The sequence below is a fragment of the Oncorhynchus keta genome, chromosome 13, assembly GCF_023373465.1.
Source record: "Oncorhynchus keta strain PuntledgeMale-10-30-2019 chromosome 13, Oket_V2, whole genome shotgun sequence".
Taxonomy (NCBI): domain Eukaryota; kingdom Metazoa; phylum Chordata; class Actinopteri; order Salmoniformes; family Salmonidae; genus Oncorhynchus; species Oncorhynchus keta.
This window is the reverse complement of record NC_068433.1, coordinates 50,139,666-50,160,011: the sequence shown is the minus strand read 5'-3', so window position 1 is coordinate 50,160,011 and position 20,346 is coordinate 50,139,666. Positions and strand designations below refer to the sequence as shown.

General features: G+C 43.9%; 1 protein-coding gene across 3 annotated transcripts in view; it reads right to left on the bottom strand.

Annotated features, from left to right (window-relative positions):
- The window catches only part of LOC118370758 (muscarinic acetylcholine receptor M2), a 90,857-nt gene that overhangs the window by 10,582 nt on the left and 59,929 nt on the right, over window positions 1-20,346 (bottom strand). Inside the window, exon 1 of one of the 3 annotated variants that reach the window (XM_035755872.2) lies at window positions 18,404-18,577. The exons of the other annotated variants lie outside the window; for them this stretch is intronic. The gene's annotated coding sequence lies outside the window, so the exon portion shown is untranslated. Of the gene's footprint in view, window positions 1-18,403; window positions 18,578-20,346 lie in introns of those variants that run through there. 3 annotated transcript variants of the gene reach the window in all.

Below are 20,346 nucleotides of genomic sequence, written 5' to 3'. Positions count from 1 at the left end.
CTATTGTAGCCGACATGGGAGAAGATACTTTCAGCAGGACAACGGGACAACCAGAAGTTGGAGAGGAAGCCACATACTGACAACAGTTACAAGAGAGACCCTTTTTGTCTCAACAAAAGAAAACACTGCAAATGAGATGTATTTCCTCCTATTGTTTACAAAAAGCAATGGAATTGACAGACCAATACATTTGTCTCTTGTGTTGTGTTAGGTTATCTTACATGCAACAACATCTATTACTGGTAGGCGATGATTCAGTGTAGGCCTAACAGGGCCATGCAGACCTAGCAGGAGCTCCCCACATCTACAGCAGGTAAGAGCTGGTAGTATTATATCCAGCTGTGTTTCAGGCAGGTAAGAGCTGGTAGTATTATATCCAGATGTGTTTCAGGCAGGTAAGAGCTGGTAGTATTATATCCAGATGTGTTTCAGGCAGGTAAGAGCTGGTAGTATTATATCCAGATGTGTTTCAGGCAGGTAAGAGCTGGTAGTATTATATCCAGATGTGTTTCAGGCAGGTAAGAGCTGGTAGTATTATATCCAGATGTGTTTCAGGCAGGTAAGAGCTGGTAGTATTATATCCAGCTGTGTTTCAGGCAGGTAAGAGCTGGTAGTATTATATCCAGCTGTGTTTCAGGCAGGTAAGAGCTGGTAGTATTATATCCAGCTGTGTTTCAGGCAGGTAAGAGCTGGTAGTATTATATCCAGCTGTGTTTCAGGCAGGTAAGAGCTGGTAGTATTATATCCAGCTGTGTTTCAGGCAGGTAACAGCTGGTAGTATTATATCCAGCTGTGTTTCAGGCAGGTAAGAGTTGGTAGTATTATATCCAGCTGTGTTTCAGGCAGGTAAGAGTTGGTAGTATTATATCCAGCTGTGTTTCAGGCAGGTAAGAGTTGGTAGTATTATATCCAGCTGTGTTTCAGGCAGGTAAGAGTTGGTAGTATTATATCCAGCTGTGTTTCAGGCAGGTAAGAGTTGGTAGTATTATATCCAGCTGTGATTCAGGCAGGTAACAGCTGGTAGTATTATATCCAGCTGTTTGGGGGACAGGCTCTGCAGCTCAAAGAAAAGACAAATTGATCCATGTGTTTTCAGGCCCCTAGTATTTTACCTTGTTTCGTGGCCTGTAGTCTATCCTGTTAGCCTGCCTCAGACAAAGCTACCAGTCTCACGGTAAAGTGTTTGGAGGGAGGCTCTGCACGTTTGCTACATCTCTGACAGTTTAATAATGGTTCAGCCGATGGCAGGGCGATCTCATTTCGTGTACAGCATCTGACTGAGTTACTCAGATTGTCTCTGAGTAATTTGTCACTTTGAGTAGTTGTTTTGTGATACTGGATGGTTCAGGGCCCTGTTTGACTGTCACAATGCACAATTGGTTGATGTGAATGGGACTTAATGAGGAGGTATTGGCTGACAGCTCATTATCTGACACTGAACAACTCCTTCTATCTTAGGTCCTGCTTTTAGGCTTTTCCCCCTTTAACAGTTGAACACAGCCTCTGAATAACTAGCGATACAGTAATTTACTTATCTGCTCTGACAGAAATCCCTAATCATTGCATTAGGCACAGAGCTAAGCTGGACTAATCCCCATCAAATGTTTAAGTCCACCAATTTATATGTTAAAACATCCAACAATACAAACAGGACACACTTGTGGATCACTAGAGAGAAGTGGATTAGAGAAAGAAAGTGGATGATTCAGTGAGGAGAGACTGAGGATGGGGGAGTCAGTATGTCCCTCGGCACATCTTTGTCCACCTCCAGCTTACATAAGCCTCGTCCTACACCTGAAATCTCTGCCATAACAGCCAAAGCTTTGCCCTTCCGGAACCAAACAGAGACAGTCCCAAATCCCTTCTCTGTATTACCATGGCACATAAATGTGGCTTAAGGGCCTCTAGAGAAAGTCTTCTTCTAAATGTCTCCTCACCTTGTCATGGTGACATCACCCTGCTGAAGACATTGCATTCACACTCTAGGGAGCCCAGCCAGTCAGTATTTGACATTTCCCTTGAGAGGATGGGACACAGATGCCTGATGCCCGATCCGGGGCTGCAGTCTGGTTACTCATTTGACTAAATGGGTAACACCTTATTTGTAGATGCTCTACGGACTATCAGGAACATTTCAACTAACTATCTACTAACCCTAACGCTAGTCCTAACACTAACCGTAACCCTTATCCTAACCCTAACGCTAGTCCTAACACTAACCGTAACCCTTATCCTAACCCTAACGCTAGTCCTAACACTAACCGTAACCCTTATCCTAACCCTAACGCTAGTCCTAACACTAACCGTAACCCTTATCCTAACCCTAACGCTAGTCCTAACACTAACCGTAACCCTTATCCTAACCCTAACGCTAGTCCTAACACTAACCGTAACCCTTATCCTAACCCTAACGCTAGTCCTAACACTAACCGTAACCCTTATCCTAACCCTAACGCTAGTCCTAACACTAACCGTAACCCTTATCCTAACCCTAACGCTAGTCCTAACACTAACCGTAACCCTTATCCTAACCCTAAACTTAAGCCTTACCTTAGCCCTTATTTTAAACCTAACCTTAACCCTAACCCTAGCAAGCAGTTGCTTATCAACAGATCATTTGTTGATAGTATGGCCATTTGTAAAGTATCCGGGCTATCCAAATTAAATGTGACCTAGATGGTGTTCAACAAGTGAGTTGGGGTGGGCGTGAGTTGGGGTGGGCATTCTATTTTGTGTATTCTAGGTTTTGTATTTCTGTGTTTTCCCTGGTATGGTTCCAAATCATAGGCAGCTGTCGATCGTTGTCTCTGATTGAGAACCATACTTAGGCAGCCTGTTACCCCACTATGGGTTGTGGGTAGTTGTTTTCTGTGTCTGTGTCTTACCATACAGAACTGTTTCGGTTTTAATTTATTTCTCTTGTTCTTTTGTATTCAGGTTTTGGTTATATTTAATTAAAATATGGACACTTACCACGCTGCGCATTGGTCCGATCTTTCCTACTCCTCCTCTTCTGACCATTACACCATGTTCATAGCACGTAATGACTACATACTTGTTGGATGCCTTTGCAGTTTGATTTGGTTGTGTTTCAGATTATTTTGTGCCCAATAGAAATGAATGGTAAATAATGTATTGTGTCATTTTGGAGTCACTTTTATTATAAATAAGAATAGAATATGTTTCTAAACACTTCTACATTGATGTGGATGCTACCATGATTACGGATAATCCTGTGAATAATGATGAGTGAGAAAGTTACAGAGGGTCAGAGATCATACCCCCAAGACTTGTGTCTTGCCCAACTCATGCCTCCCCCTTGAGCTTAATGAGCTGGCCTAGGTTATCCCTGCTTCAAGCCTATTACCCACGGGCATTGACCTTCCAGCCCAGTCCCGATCCTAGCATCCCACTGATACCAGTGGCGTAGAGCTCGGCAGCCGACAGCTGGAGTGGAAGAAACCTTTTTATTAAAAAACACTCAGTGGGGTGTCCAGCTCAGAGGTAGGGCGACCCCTAGTTCATCAGGCTCTCCCAGGGCTATAAGGCCAGGGAAACTATAAGACCAGAGAAACTATAAGACCAGAGAAACTATAAGACCAGAGAAACTATACGATCAGGGGAACTGACCAGGGAAACTATAAGACCAGGGAAACTATAAGACCAGAGAAACTATACGACCAGGGGAACTATAAGACCAGGGGAACTATAAGACCAGGGAAACTATACAACCAGGAGAACTATAAGACCAGGGAAACTATAAGACCAGGGGAACTATAAGACCAGGGAAACTATAAGACCAGGGTAACTATAAGACAAGGGAAACTATAAGACCAGGGGAACTATACGATCAGGGGAACTGACCAGGGAAACTATACGACCAGGGAAACTATAAGACCAGGGGAACTATAAGACCAGAGAAACTATACGACCAGGGAAACTATAAGACCAGAGAAACTATACGATCAGGGGAACTGACCAGGGAAACTATACGATCAGGGAACTGACCAGGAAACTATACGACCAGGGGAACTATAAGACCAGGGAAACTATACGATCAGGGGAACTGACCAGGGAAACTATAAGACCAGGGAAACTATAAGACCAGGGAAACTATACGATCAGGGAACTGACCAGATAAACTATAAGACCAGAGAAACTATAAGACCAGGGAAACTATACGATCAGGGAACTGACCAGGGAAACTATACGACCAGGGAACTACAAGACCAGGGAAACTACAAGACCAGGAAACTACAAGACCAGAGAAACTATAAGACCAGAGATACTATACGATCAGGGGAACTGACCAGGGAAACTATACGATCAGGGGAACTGACCAGGGAAACTATAAGACCAGGGGAACTATACGATCAGGGGAACTGACCAGGGAAACTATACGACCAGGGAAACTATAAGACCAGGGGAACTATAAGACCAGAGAAACTATACGACCAGGGAAACTATAAGATCAGTGAACTATAAGAATAGGGAAACTATACGATAAGGGGAACTGACCAGGGAAACTATACGACCAGGGGAACTATAAGACCAGGGGAACTATATGACCAGGGGAACTATAAGACCAGGGAAACTATATGACCAGGGGAACTATAAGACCAGGGAAACTATAAGACCAGGGAAACTATAAGACCAGGGGAACTATAAGACCAGGGAAACTATAAAACCAGGGAAACTATAAAACCAGGGAAACTATAAGACCAGGGAAACTATAAGACCAGGGAAACTATAAGACCAGGGAAACTATAAGACCAGGGAAACTATAAAACCAGGGAAACTATAAGACCAGGGAAACTATAAAACCAGGGAAACTATAAGACCAGGGAAACTATAAGACCAGGGGAACTATATGACCAGGGGAACTATTAGACCAGGGAAACTATAAAACCAGGGAAACTATAAGACCAGGGAAACTATAAGTCCAGGGGAACTATATGACCAGGGGAACTATAAGACCAGGGAAACTATACGACCAGGGAAACAATAAGACCAGGGGAACTATAAGACCAGGGGAACTATAAGACCAGGGAAACTATACGACCAGGGGAACTATAAGACCAGGGGAACTATAAGACCAGGGAAACTATACGACCAGGGAAACTATAAGACCAGGGGAACTATAAGACCAGGGAAACTATAAGACCAGGGAAACTATAAGACCAGGGGAACTATAAGACCAGGGGAACTATAAGACCAGGGAAACTATACGATCAGGGGAACTATAAGACCAGGGAAACTATAAGACCAGGGAAACTAGAGTGATGGTATACTTTCTACGCTTGGCAACTGTTATTATTAAATAAATATTTTGTTTTACACCTTCAGGTGTTCGTCACATACCCTTCACCTTTGGACCTGGAGTTACTCACCGTAATGGGACCGAGTGTCCCACGACATTGAACCGTGTCATGCCTTAGTCCCACGAGACTAAATGGTATAGTCACCGTGTCATGCCTTAGTCCCACAAGACTAAATGGTATAGTCACTTAGCCTAACATCCTAAGACATTGCTATACACACCCCATGCATGGACCCACATGGTAACAAAGAGAGGAAGCCCTCTGTTTTATTTTGGTCACTCTAGCAAGTGGAAATCCACTCCCTGTTTTTATTTAAGCAAAGCCCTTTACAATCAGTCTACTTGTCCTCTGGATACCCTAGCCAATCCTAGGGTATCCAACCCGATCCCGATCCTGCCCCTCCCCAAACCCCCAGTCCCCGTTGTTATTATCTTCTTCCAGAATGACGTCAAAGTTCACGTTTCACTGCACATCCCCTCCGTTCTGGTAATTCCCCGGGCTCCACTTTTGGGTGAAGGTGAAGGTGCTGACGATGGAAGTAAGCCTGCTGATGCTGCAATCCCTGGCTGACCGCGAGCAGAGATGCTCGGCCCTCTCCTTCCTGTTTTTCAGATTTTCACGATGAATTCCCGCCTTTATGGCCTCCTGCTCCCTCCGACCCAGAATTAGCTGTAGCTCAGCAGGAGTGAGAGTTACATCCAACCCCCGAGTCACGACACATGCTCACCTCTCACCATTACCAATAACAGGGGAGGTCAGTATGTCTTGGGGGTATGATCTTTGACCGTGTGTAACTTTCTCACTCATCAGTATTCACAAGTAATTTCTCCATTGTTTTCAGCAATACAATGTAGCTCATTATTTGAATTCTTTATTTTATACAGTCTTTATTGCTCATCTTTATCAAAAAGTGTCAATCATTTCTGAACTCACTCTATATCCCCCAGTGATTGGTGCCGAGATACAAAACGTGACAGGGAGATAATGGTGCAATTACAGCCTGTGAGGTGAATAATGGTATCTCCCCTGCAGTCATTGACTTACAGGTGTAGGCTTCCAGCTGTACAGCGGCCCCGCTGTGCGTGTGTACAGTTCAAACCGCCTGAGGCGAGGCCTGCAGGCTCAAGCATGGCCATCAATCATTGAGGTTGCCTCTCATCAGTCATCACTGAGATCCAGTGCACCTGGGTGATCTACACCATAGACTGCATTCATACACAAAAGCACACATCTCAGGCTCCTAAAGATTTCGTTTTTTTTCGATTGCCCTGTCATGTACACTGTTTCCTCCTTGGCTAAAACCTATTTTTTAATGTTAGATTATCTTATGAATATATCTATATTTGTATTGCCTTCCTGTGATTTGTGGTGTAGTCCCATCTCCCATGTCATTGATTTCCACTGTCCCCATTTCCCCATGTTCAGTAAGTTTAAAAAATAAACGCCAAGGAGAGTAAGTTGCTGCTGTGGGGTGGATGTGTGAGTATTGTTCCACATTTGGACTTAGCTGGTCCTGGAGCTGGATCACTAGAGCTGAAAATTGCCTGTGCTCTTTGGGAGGCAGTGTCATGACTTACACGAGGTCGGCTTCTCTCCTTGTTCGGGCAGTGTTCTGCGGTCGGCTCCTCTCCTTGTTCGGGCAGCGTTCGGCGTTCGGCTCCTCTCCTTGTTCGGGCAGCGCTCGGCGGTCGGCTCCTCTCCATGTTCGGGCAGTGTTCGGTGGTCGGCTTCTCTCCTTCTTCGGGCAGTGTTCGGCGGTCGGCTCCTCTCCTTGTTGGGGCAGTGTTCGGCGGTCGGCTTCTCTCCTTGTTCGGGCAGTGTTCGGCGGTCGGCTCCTCTCCTTGTTCGGGCAGTGTTCGGCGGTCTGCTCCTCTCCTTGTTCGGGCAGTGTTCGGCGGTCGACGTCACCGGCCTTCTAGTCATCGCCGCTCCATTTTTCATTGTTCCATTTGTTTTGTCTTGTTCCCCGCACACCTGGTTATCATTCCCTAATTACATTGTGTATATATATATATATATATATATATACCTCTGTTCCCCCCCATGTCCTTGTGTGGAGTTATTTGTTTTGTTACATGTTCAGTGTGTTGCGCCAGGCAGGTTATTTCCTCCCTGGGTATTCATGTGTAACCCATAGGAGGTTGGATTATTATGTTCGTTTTTGTGACTGTATTTAGCGCAGTTCTCTTTTGCATGTTGGCTGGAGGTTTGACGCTGTTGTGTCCGTTCGCTGTTCTTCTGCCCAATAAAGAGTGCGCCTGCTCACAACTCTCTGCTCTCCTGCACCTGACTTCAAACACTAGTAGCGCATACGCTGACAGGCAGGGAGGGCCAACTTCTCCCTTTTTCTGCATTTATGTGGGTATCCATTTTCTCTGTACTGTCTAACCCCAGACAAGTCAGATCACCAGTATGCAAAACGTAAAGACATTTTTTCCCGAAATCGAATAAATCAAACTGATAGTTCTGACCAAAATGTTTTTTTTTTAGGTATACTTTCCAGGTCATATTTGTTAGATTCACAAGCGATATTCTGACTTCACCTATGTCCTAGGAGACACACAAGCATAATTTCATCTTGATTCTGTATAAAACATGCAAGGGAATGTGATTACAGGGGAACGGGTTATTTAGCTGCACTTAAAGTGATGCATTATGCTGACTCCCCAGGGTACAGATTCTCATTCCCATCTCCGAGCACTGATTCAAGGTAAAGCCCTGGCAGTTACCCCCTGTTTCAGATGATTAGATGCGTTTTTATTGCCTGCTCTCCATGGGAATACACAGGGTTAAGGCCTTTGTTTACTGAGCTGTTTGTGGCGAGGCATGCCTGGAATACACAAGCCTTCCTCGCTGCATCACAGCAGAACATTGTTTTCGGGATAGTAAAACGTTTTCACGTGTACACTTGAACGACTGAAATCAGACATAAAGTATGTAGAAAAACAGATAATGAGAACTAACAATCTCCTAAATTAAAGTCGGGGAGAACCCCATTAATTTTGTTATAATGTTTGAGTCACTCAGATAGTATAAGAACATGACAGAAGCCGTGACAAATTGTATAGAATTGCTGGAAATAAGCTTGAAAAGAAATCTCTGCAGCCAAGAGGACGGCCTCAAAAATGTTGGGTCAGAGACATCACCATGGGTCACACCCACTACCACGCCCCCCCACGATCAATAACGTTCAACACTACTCTCAATGGTATTACATGGGTCTGTTCCAGGAAGAACATATCAGGTTAGTTACTAATGCTGCTGAGCTTAGGGCAGGCTGATTCCAGCGCAGTTAGTAGTGGGGAAATAAATGCTTATATTGAATGTCTGCAGTTCTATCTAAAGAGGTTGTCTTAGGATCAAAGTTCTCTTTTAGTGGAATGTCAGACTGTCACGTCTGTCGGACGAAGGAGAAAAAGGTGCAGCGTGGTATGCGTACATTCTAATTTATTAAAAGAATGAACACTGAACAAACGTGACACTAATATGAATAATGCAGACGGGCAACTAAACATAGACCAAGAACCCACAAACACAAAAGGGAAAATGGCCACCTAAATATAATCCCCAATCAGAGACAACGATAAACAGCTGCCTCTGATTGGGAACCATATCAGGCCACCATAGACATATAAATACCTAGACCTACAAAACCCCTAGACATACAAAAACCCCAGACATACAGAAACCCTAGACATACAGAAACCCTAGACAATACAAAACTAGCATACCCACCCTCGTCACACCCTGACCCAACCAAAATATAAAGAAAACAGAGATATTAAAGGTCAGAGTGTGACACAGACTACATGTTGCTCAAGTCACCAATGTGTACACACACACACCTGAAAATGTTATTATGTGAAAATCAGTCAGAGCGGCATTTAGACTGTACTAGGCGTTGTGTCCATGCCCTATTGTCTGTACAAACCCATTTGAATGAAAGTGTTTTGGAATTGTTTACAGATGAAATGTTGATCTTTCATCTCAGCTGAGCTCCTGTGGATTTTCAACTGCCACTGTGAGGTTGACAACCCGGTTAGGTAAATATTGGCTCGTTTCATCACAAGTGTGTGTTAAGTGCATGCAAAATGGGAAATGGTATTGAATACACCCACACATCAATAAACTGCCAGTATGTTATATTTGTGATTCCTATAGGCTATTGGAGCATTGTGGTGTTAGTCATTGGAAGTTTAATGGTTGTGATCTTGTCGAGTTGGTGGATGCCATCTTAGAAAATGGCATCAAAAAATGTAAAAAAGGCCATTTCCACAATCTATTCTCATAAGGCCATATGGTGATGAATGCGTTCATGAAGACTGTAATCTTCAGTCGCTGGATTATGCATACTGTATGTAGTTAATTCAATATGGTTTGCGTTCATTTCCTTGGAGCATCAAACCCAGTGGGATCATAATGTGAGCAACAGGACCTTTCCCTTGACCACAGCCTGGAGAAACCTATACATTTGAACCCAGAGCGTGATCCACTTATCATGGGATGTTTTGACCTTTACATACCTCCCATGGAAAGATGTCTCTCTGATATTGCAAACAGCTTGGGAGGCAGACAGGCAGTCATCAGATCAAATCAAAGGTGATTTTTCACATGCGCCGAATACAACATGTGTAGACCTTACCGTGAAATGCATACTTAACCAACAATGTAGGTCAAGGAATAGAGTTAAGAAAATATTTACTAAATAAACTAAAGTGAAAATAAAAATTACATAACAATAACAGGGCTATATACAGGGGGTACCGGTACCGAGTCAATGTGAGGGGGTACAGGTTATGTTAATGTTAATGGGGGCCTGTCTGGCCCTCCTTTTCATATAATCCACAATCTGCTCCTTTGTCTTGCTCACATTGAGGGAGAGGTTGTTGTCCTGGCACCACACTGCTAGGTCTCTGACCTCCTCCCTATAGGCTGTCTCATCGTTGTCGGTGATCAGGCCTACCACTGTTGTGTCGTCAGCAAACTTAATGATGGTGTTGGAGTCGTGCTTGGCCACACAGTCATAGGTGAACAGGGAGTACAGGAGGGGACTAAGCACGCACCCTTGAGGGGCCTCACTGTTGAGTATCAGCGTGGCAGATGTGTTGTTGCCTACCCTTACCACCTGGGGGCAGCCTGTCAGGAAATCCAGGATCCAGTTGCAGAGGGAGGTGTTTAGTCCCAGGGTCCTTAGCTCAGTGATGAGCTTTGTGGGCTCTAAGGTGTTGAACGCTGAGCTGTAGTCAATGAACAGCATTCTCACATAGTTGTTCCTTTTCTCCAGGTGGGAAAGGGCAGTGTGGAGTGTGATTGAGATTGCGTCATCTGTGGATCTGTTGGGGTAGTATGTGAATTGGAGTGGGTTTCCGGCATGGTGTTGATGTGAGCCATCACCAGCCTTTCAAAGCACTTCATGGCTACCGACGTGAGTGCTACAGGGCGGTATTCATTTAGGCAGGTTACCTTCGCTTTCTTGGGCACAGGGACTATGGTGGTCTGTTTGAAATATGTAGATATTACAGACTCGGTCAGGGAGAGGTTGGAAATGTCAGTGAAGATACTTGCCAGTTGGTCCGTGTATGCTTTGAATACATGTCCTGGTAATCCGTCTGGCCCTGCGGCTTTGTGAATGTTGACCTGTTTTAAGGTCTTGCTCACATTGGCCACGGTGAGCGTGATCACACTGTCACCCAGAACAGCTGGTGTTCTCATGCATGCTTCAGTGTTGCTTGCCTATAAGTGAGCATAAAAGGCATTTAGCTTATCTGGTAGGCTTGTGTCACTGGGCAGCTCTTGGCTGTTTCCCTTTGTAGTCCGTAATATTTGTCAAGCCCTGCCACATCCGACGTGCGTCAGAGCTGGTATAGTAGGATTCAATCTTAGTCCTTTATTGATGCTTTGGCTTTTTTTATTTATTTATTTAACCTTTATTTTACTAGGCAAGTCAGTTAAGAACAAATTCTTATTTTCAATGACGGCCTAGGAACAGTGGGTTAACTGCCTGTTCAGGGGCAGAACGACAGATTTTGTACCTTGTCAGCTCGGGGATTTGAACTTGCAACCTTTCGGTTACTAGTCCAATGCTCTAACCACTAGACGGTTCATCTGAGGGCATAGTGGATTAGTGTCCCTCTTCTTGAAAGCGGTAGCTGTAGTCTTTAGCTTGATGTGGATATTGCCTGTAATCCATGGCTTCTGGTTGGGAAATATACGTACAGTCACTGTGGGGATGGCGTCTTCGATGCACTTATTGATGAAGCTGGTGACTGTGATGGTATACTCTTCAATGCCACTGGATGAATTCTGGAACATTTTCCAGTCTGTGCTATCAAAACAGTCCTGTAGCGTAGCATCCTTGTGATCTGACCACTTCCGTATTGAGCGAGTCACTGGTACCTCTTGCTTTAGTTTTTGCTTGTAAGCCATAATCAGGAGGATAAAATTATGGCCAGATTTGCCAAATGGAGGGTGAGGGAGAGCTTTGTATGTGTCTCTGTGTGTGCAGTAAAGGCGGTCTAGAGTTTTTCCCCCCTCTGGTTGCACATGTGACATGCTGGTAGAAATGAGGTAAAACATATTTAAGTTTGTCTGCATTAAAGTCCCCGACCACTAGGAGCACCGCTTCTGGATGAGCATTTTCTTGTTTGCTTATGGCCTCATGGCCTTATACAGCTCGTTGAGTGTGGTCTTAGTACCAGCATCGGTTTGTGGTGGTAAATAGACTGCTACGAATAATATAGATGAGAACTCTCTTCGTAGATAGTGTGGTCTACAGCTTATCATGAGGTATTCTATCTCAGACGAGCAATACCTCGAGACTTCTTAAAAAATAAACATTACTTACCAGCAGTTATCGACAAATACACACACACACCCCCGCCCTTTGTCTTACCAGACATAGCTGCTCTGTCCTGCCGATGCACAGAGAAGACAGCCAGCTCTATATTATCTGTGGCGTCGTTCAGCCACGTCTCGGTGAAACATAAGATATTACAGTTTTTAATGTCCCATTGGTAGGACAGTCGTAGATCATCCAGTTTGTTTTCCAATGATTGCACATTGGCTGGAGGAAAAGGGGGAGGAGGGCGAGGTGCCTTGTAGGAATTTGCTGATGAGTAGGTAAACCACCACTTCCCTCCGTATTATTGGCCAACGTGGAATCACAAATACTTACAATGTACCCCGCCCTCCTCCCCCTTTTCCTCCATCTTTTCTTCAGCTGATGACTGAGATTTGGGCCTTGTCTTGACAAAGCAGTATATCCTTTGCTTTGGAATCTTAAAATACAAACATCTTCATCCAGTTTGAGGTGAGTAATCGCTGTTCTGATGTTCAGCAGCTCTTTTCGGTCGTAAGAGACGGCAACATTATGTACAAAATGAGTTACAAACAATACGAAAAAATAAGGATTAGGAGCCCGTAAAACGGCAGCCATCCCCTCCGACGCCATGTTTCCTAAGCATTGAAATGTCTGAGCAGGTGTGACAAAGCATACAGTTCACAGGCGCTGCTGAAGTGGCAGAGTGGACACAAAGCGCGAGGGGTTAATGGAGAGTTGACAAGCAGTAAATGACATTCAGCGCAATGGAAAAACACTCTGGGCTGTGCAAACACTGCCTGCTGTCCTCTCCAGAGATCACTGACGGGCCATGTGGCACTGTACGTGTGTAGAGGATGGAAGTGTGTTTGTCTGTGTGTCTGTGTGTGTATGTGTGTGTGTGTGTGTGTGTGTGCGCGCATGTGTGTGTATGTCTGTGAGTGTGTGTGCACATGTGTGTGTGTGTTTTGCATGAAGAGCAGAGTAACCTTGATCCTCCCAGATAGTATGTGACACCTCCTCATCGACTTGGGTCGGTCCCCACTGTGAGGGTTAACCGAATCATAAAAACACCTCTGCTCTCCCTCCATTGCTTCCATTGCTTTAGATCACGTCAAACTAATTCCACAGAGGGCCGAGTGTCTGCGGGTTTTCGCTCCTCCCTTGTACTTGATTTATGAATTAAGGCCACCTATTAGTAAGGAACTCCCCTCACCTGGTTGTCTAGGTCTTCATTGAAAGGAAATAATAAAAACCAGCAGACACTAGGCTCTCCATGGGTTGAGGTTGACACCTCTGCTTTAGATTAACCCCCTCTACTCCTTAGAAGATGAAGAGCCCACAACCTGAACTTTACATGCCACTTCATAGAAATTGCATTCATCCTGATGTACTACAAATGATACTTTCCAAATACAAGGTCTGTCAGTTTAAAGTGTCCCCTATTCCTCTCCCCTGTCTGCACGGCTCTCTGAGAATGCACATGTATGTGCTTACTCATATGCTGGCTAGTTTTCTACAGCAGTCTCCAACGCCATCTGTGAAAAATGACAGTGTCATGTACGACCTCTAGAGTCCTGTCAGACCACACCAACAATAGGGCTGTGCTGATTTACAGCACTAGAGTAGGAGCTCTTTACACAGGAACAACATAGCAAATGCCACAAAATAGGCCTTGGACAATGTAATGCAAAGGTTTAACTCATAGGTCATTCCTGAAGATGAAGCATTAGCCAACTGTCGGACTAACTGTTGTGCTCTACGAAGTTTATCTAAAAAATGTAGTCCTTCCTTGCCCAGTTATGCAAATACCACAGTATGACAGTATGGATATGCAAAGTTGCTTTGTCAGATGAAGAGCAAGAGAAATATAACCTATCACTTAGCCTGCTTTCAATTGGTAACAGTTTCTGAGCCATGTGGGCAGGTCAAATATCACACAGTGATTTGGCAAAATTGCTATGGAAAACAAAGATACACACAGCCCAAATTCTAATGACAAAAAAACGAAGTTCTCAAGCAGACGAGTCAATTTCCTCCTGTCAAATTGAGTGTCCCCGTGTGGCTGCCGCCACTTGACAAACACAATCACGCTGCTTACCCAAATGCTACCAATATTGCCTTTCACTACACATTACTGCGTTCATAATTGACCTTTGACTGAAAACTGGACGTATGTTTCCTGTGTGAGATGAACGGTAATTAGCAGTCTTTGTGTATTGGTGAAGTTCGGTGCATTTTCAGTAATCTTGCGACCATATCAAATCTAAACTAGATACCATGTTTTTGGAGTTAGGACAACCATTGTTTATGCACTGAAAGAATGCAGGCCTCCTGTACGAACAGGGATAATTAAGTCAAATTAGACTTTATAACACAGCAAGACTTCTGACACGGCAGAAAGTAAGAGTTATTAGCTCCAGTGAAATCTTGTTTTGGAAAGTGTCCCAGGTGTCATTGTTGGCAGACGGATGTGCCATGTTTTCCATTGGGATACAAGGACAGTAGCGGCACCCCTGAAATAGCTCATTATCGACAGGCAGACATATTAACGCCAACATCTGGCAGCCAGGTCATCACTCTGGCGGAATGCCGTAGGTGACAACTGCCGGGACAGGCACCATGTTTGGGAGGGGGTATTGGCATGGAAAGAATGTGCACAATGGTAACTGTCACTGGTACACCTTGATGGGCTAACAATCTAAAAACAGACACTTCCCATCAGCTTGTCACTATATTTGCAGTATTCTTCCCGGCAGTGCTAATGACTGGCAAATATACAAATATTTGTTTTTGAATCAAAAGATAAGCAAATATACACATATTTGTTTTTGGATCGAAAGATAACTAAATCCTGCTGTGGCACGTAGCAAGATATAGTGCTGGGTTCAGCCTCATTGGAGGTATCCTGGAAAACAGAATCACTACAGGGTTGTGCTTGGCTGAGGCTACGGTCATGAAACCCATTACACTTGGTAATGTGACGCTCTACATGGCCACTGTCATCATCTGAGCGTATCTCCCAGGTTATACGCTCCCGTAGAGAATGACAATATATCCTGTTTCCTTTTTTATACTGCTGGGGGACTCTCCTGTTGTCCACAGCCATCCATACTATGCATGGCAATGAGCGGGCCTGCCGCACTGCCTCTCCACTCTCTATGTGTTTGTGGCTCAGTAGTCGTATCACGTTGCAGAAATAACCCATTGGCCCTGTCCTGTGCTGAAGCCTCCTCTATAATGGCTTGGTTCCATTACGCCCTGTGCTACAGTGAAGGTCCAGAGCCAGCTGTCTCATAGGTACAGGGAGAGGAACAGGTGTCTGGATCTTTTACAGATGCTGGGAACAAACTTGGAGCAACATGGAATTAGGGAATTAATGGAAACAATTTGGTCCAGTAATTAGATTATGGAAATGAAGCACACCTGGTGTGAAGGAGCACATCCTCCAATCTGATGAACAAAGTCTTCAGTGATTATGAATAGAGCAATCTACAGTACACTACATATACAAATTTGTACATATAGAAATTTGGCTATTTCAGCCACACCCTTTTCTGACAGGTGTATAACATTGAGCACACAGCAATAATCTCCATAGACAAACATTGGCAGTAGAATGGCCTCACTGAAGAGCTCAGTGACTTTCAACGTGGCTCCGTCACCTATCCAACAAGTCACTTCGTCAGATTTCTGCCCTGTTCCAGTGAAGGGAAATCTTAAAGCTACAGCATACATTCTAGATGATTCTGTGCTTCCAACATTGTGGCAACAGTTTGGGGAAGGTTCTTTCTTGTTTTAACATGACAATGCCCCCGTGCACAAAGCGACATCCATACAGATTTCTTTTTTTGAGATTGGTGTGGAAGAACTTAACTGGCCTGCAGAGCCCTGACCTTAACCCCATCGAACAACAGTGGGATGAATTGGAACGCTGACTGCGAGCCAGGCCTAATCGCCCATCATCAGCTACGGGAAAGCCTTGGAAGGCTTTCCCGCAGCAATGTGGAAAGCCTTCCCAGAAGAATGGAGGCTGTTATGGGGCGGCTCTCTAGTGGTTAGAGCATTGGACTAGTAACCGAAAGGTTGCAAGTTCGAATCCCCAAGCTGACAAGGTGCAAATCTGTCGTTCTGCCCCTGAACAGGCAGTTAACCCACTAGGCCGTCATTGAAAATAAGGATTTGTTCTTAACTGACTTGCCTAGTAAAATAAAGGTAAAATAAAAATAAATAAAATAACAGCAAAGGGGGGACGACCAGCTACATATTAATGGCCATGATTTTGGAATGAGATGTTTGACAAGCAGGTGTCCACATAGTAGTGTATGTAAGGACTTTGGAATGTGATGATTTGGTGAAATGGAAGTGTGAACAAAAACATGATTTATATTGGTCGCTGAATGTTGATAATACTGGTATGATATGGTTAGTATGGTGGTTTTGAGGATCTATAACAACTCTAGCCTCATTCTGTGCATTGCCTTTTCACTGCATTAAGAGAGTTCATCTCGTTCTCTCTCACTCTGAATGTATTACATTGAGGACATCAATTGACTCTGGCTAATGAGCCCTTATTGCACGAGTGCAGTCACTTGTTGTACAGTGCAGGGTTCAGTCTCATAATGTGTGGGATGTGGAGGACTCAATGCACTACCCACTTTATGGGAGAGACAAGGGCAAGAGATATGCATTCAGGTCAAGATGAAATGTTTTCTTTAGTAGATTAAGGCCATTTGAAACGCCGCGTCTGAGTGGTTTTACTCTCAGCACCAAAATACCAAAGTCATGACTCGTGGAGTACTTTAGGGTTTATGCCAGTATGAACAGCCAGGACATCTCGGTGATTGGATGAGTCAAGTGTTATTTGAGAATGAACAGTGAATTGCACACCGGATTCAGCATGGTACTCAGGGGACAGTCTTTCCTAGAATGTGTTATTAGATGTTAACTTGCTGGTAGGTACTATGATTTAACTGTCATACAGTGCAAGTGGAGTCCTCTCACACACACAGTGCTTTCGGGAAAGTATTCAGAGTCCTTGACCCCCCCCAAATAATTACGATACAGCCTTATTGCAAAATGGGTTAAATAAATGTTTTTCTTCATCACTCTACACACAATACCCCATAATGGTAAAGTGTAAACAGGTTTTTAAAAACAGAAATACCTTATTTACATAAGTATTCAGACCCTTTGCTATGAGATTAGAAATGGAGCTCAGATGCATTCTGTTTCCATTGATCATCCTTGAGATGATTGATTGTAGTCCACCTGTGGTAAATTCAATTGATTGGACATGATTTGGAAAGGCACACACCGATCTATATAAGGTCCCACAGTTGACGGTGCATGTCACAGCAAAAAACAAGCCATGAGGTTGAAGGAATTGTCCGTAAGAGCTCAGAGACAGGATTGTGTCGAGCTTCACATTTCTGCAGCATTGAAGGTCCCCAAGAACACATCTGGAGGAAACCTGGCACCATCTCTACGGTGAAGCATGGTGGTGTCAACATAATGTTGTGGGAATGTTTTTCAGTGGCAGGGACTGGAAGACTAGTCAGGATCGAGGAAAAGATGAACGGTACAAAGTACAGAGAAATTCTTGATGAAAACCTGCTTGAGAGCGCTCAGGACCTCAGACTAGGGCGAAGGTTCACCATCCAACAGAACAACGACCCTAAGCCCACAGTCAAGACAATACAAGTGTCTTCGGGACAAGTCTCTGAACATCCTTGAGTGGCCCAGCCAGACCCCGGACTTGAGTCCGATCTCAAATCTCTGGAGAGACTTGAGAATAGCTGTACAGCGATGCTCCCCATCCAACCTGACAGAGCTTGATAATACTGCAGAGAAGAATGGGAGAAACTCCCCAAATACAGTTGTGCCAATACCCAAGAAGACTCAAGGCTGTAATCGCTACCAAAGGTGCTTCAACAAAGTACTGAGCTAAGTATCTCAATACTTATGTAAATGTGATATTTCAGTTTTTATGTTTAATACATTTGCAAAAAATTCTAAAAAATGTTTTTTTTTTGTGGGGTATTGTATGTAGATTGATGAGGGTAAAAAAAAACAATTTAATACATTTTAGAATAAGGCTGTAACATAAAATGTGGGAAAAGTCTACTTTCTGAATGCACCGTACATAATCAGTATAATGGAGTTTATCCTACTTCAATCACAAATGGAATCTTAACCTTGTAAACTGAATAGAGTAACAGCAATCATTTAAATTCACATCATAGATATAATAAAGCATTAATACCTTTTTCCAAATATAAGCTCCCTCTTTAAAGAGAACACAGGACGCCTGTGTCGTTCTCCGCCATGATGTCGCTCTCTCTCCTTCTGTGTGAATCAGCGTGGCTGTCTACTCAATCTTAATTGCCCTGTATAGTGTTCTGCCAGCATCGCCGTCACCACGCTCCTGTCCTCTCCCCGTCCCCCCTCTGTGTCCTGCTTGTGATATATTGCTCCTGCACTCTCCGTAGATGGAAAGTTCTGCTGCTCATTAAGATGGAGGAAGATAGTGGGAGTGGAAGGAAAGGCAGACGAAAGGAAGGAGATAAAACATGGGCCTGTTGGATTTGTTCCACTTCATTGTTTTCGTATTTTCAGCCTCTTCCTCTACCTTTCTCCTTTGACGCAGAGCTTGATGACAAAGCCAAGCTACATCGTCCTTGAGCAGGTTGTTCCATTCACCCGAATGCTCTTGCCTGCTTTCCTGGCTGCTCCCGTTTGCACAGGTCTGATAGAATAGATGTATAACACATAGGAATAGGTCTAGGGGAAATGTGCTATAGTTAAAGGGAATACCTAGAACCATACTACCCTGTTCACATTACTTGGCAGTTTTTCCCAACAGGTTCAAGTTGTCTCTGAACCGCACCTTTTGAATTGTAGCTTGACTCATTTTCTTACCGCCAGGTACAATCCAGGACACACACTTGCAACCTGTGTAGCTTCCTCACAGTGGGTTTTGGGAATTGCGGTTCAAGAATCATTAATGCATGAAGGTTCTCTGTGGTCATTGACCTGCAGTAGAATCTGTCTAACACTTATAAAGAGACAACTTCAACTGTGTCAGATAAGGGAGGAACAAAATGTGCCACATGCCAGACAAGTGGGTGACAACATTCCCTTGCAGTAATCTCCAGCCCAAAGCCCTGTGATGTGTGACTGGAAATGAAACAGGCTGAAGGATGCTAATCCATGGAATACAACCTTGATCCAAGCATCAGATTCCCAATGCACAGCAATCACAGACACTAAGACTTTGAGAGGCGATGTCAGGACAGGTGGGAGCAGAGAAGGGTGATCGTGACAGAAATCACTTAGGTAGGTCTTATCTCTGCTTCATCTTACTGTCATTACCTCTCATTCCCCTCCCAATGCAAAAGCCTCAGTATAGATGAATACATGACAGGTTGTATATAACCCGACCACGCATGCTGCTATTAGCACAGAGTCAAAAAGAAGATGGAATTCACATGGTACCTCAGAGCCCGTTAATGGGATTTCTCGCATTGTCTGCTCTCCTGACCTTAAACACGCCTGCATAGTGTGTTAATCAGCTTCCATCAGTCCCTCAACATTGCTTATTGTTTATTACTTTTGCTGTGTTGGACCCAATATTATGACACTTTAGACAATGGTTACATATTTTCACCAATACCAGGTATTCTTGATTAAGTCTTCTCAAAAAGATGCTAATGAATGTCCTATGCTCTACCCATTGACATTGTCAGAACAAGCCTCTTAAAACTTGTTAGGGAAGTGCTCCCGCTGTGGGGATCAAATCAGCGGAAATTTCAAGTGCGCCACGTATAGTTTTTGATAAAACTCAAACTTTCATTAAAATGCACATACAATGTACTGAATTAAAGCTACACTCGTTGTGAATCTAGCTACCGAGTCAGATTTGTAAAATGCTTTTCGGCGAAAGCATGAGAAGCTATTATCTGATAGCATGCACCCAAAAGTACTGGAACTTCATCTAAAACGACAGATTTTGCGGTAGCCGGTCCTAACCAAAACGCAGAAATAAAATCTAAAACATTCATTACCTTTGACGAGCTTCTTTCTTGGCACTCCTAGATGTCCCATAAACATCATTTTGGGTCTTTTTTCGATTAAATCGGTCCATATATAGCCTAGATATCGATCTATGAAGAGTGTGTGATCAACGAAAAAAATAGCGTTTTTTTT